The sequence below is a fragment of the Propithecus coquereli genome, unplaced genomic scaffold (genome assembly GCF_000956105.1).
Source record: "Propithecus coquereli isolate 6110/MARCELLA unplaced genomic scaffold, Pcoq_1.0 Scaffold58, whole genome shotgun sequence".
Classification (NCBI taxonomy): Eukaryota; Metazoa; Chordata; class Mammalia; order Primates; family Indriidae; genus Propithecus; species Propithecus coquereli.
This window is the reverse complement of record NW_012151729.1, coordinates 6,730,248-6,731,046: the sequence shown is the minus strand read 5'-3', so window position 1 is coordinate 6,731,046 and position 799 is coordinate 6,730,248. Positions and strand designations below refer to the sequence as shown.

Below are 799 nucleotides of genomic sequence, written 5' to 3'. Positions count from 1 at the left end.
TATATTTCTAATGGGATATACCCTGAAGACAAAAAGCAATTTTAAAAAAAAGCTCTTTTCAGCTGTCATGTTGTTGATAATGGTTGGTATTCTGAAACTGATTTGTGAGCATTATAGGGTAAATCAAATGAGGAATTGTGTGATGTCATTGATAACTGAGATTTTCAGTGTGGTTGAAGAGAGAGATGGAAGGTAAATGAGATTAGGTAAAAACATTGCAGTCCTGCATTTGAATTGAAAGTATCAGTAAAAACTCAAGTTGTATTTTATCTTTTTTTTAAAAAAGCGACAAACTCCTCAAATTTCCTAATTCTGTTCACGGAAAAGATCTAGAAACAATGACCAGCCCAGGGGCAATGGGCACCCCTAGCACTCAAAGGAACCAGAATCCTTGAAGAAATGGTTGTCTCCAGCTTTGGGATTGGAAGTGTTACAGATGATCCTGGGATATTTTGTCAAACCAGAAAGCGAAGAAGTTGTCAAAGGTTACTAGAGTCCTGCCAAAGAGAAAAACAAATCTCATTAAGGCTTTAGATTTACTCACTAATTTAAAGGAAATTTGGAGGCAGAAGAACATGTTTAAGGGTACCACAGAATCCTGTGGGGGTACTATGCTAAGGCCTAGCTGTGAGTAACAGGCCAACTCCTAGATGTCAGGGACTGCTGTTCTTTTTCTTGCAATTAAAAAAATAAAATTGGTCAGGTGTGGTGGCTCACGCCAATAATCTTAGCACTCTGGGAGGCCGAGGTGGGAGGATTGCTCTACCAAGATAATTGGGATTTTGACTGCTGTATTCAT

General features: G+C 38.5%; 1 protein-coding gene across 1 annotated transcript in view; it reads left to right on the top strand.

Annotated features, from left to right (window-relative positions):
• RBM27 (RNA binding motif protein 27) overlaps positions 1-799 on the top strand; it is an 85,536-nt gene that overhangs the window by 64,166 nt on the left and 20,571 nt on the right. The window lies entirely within an intron of this gene.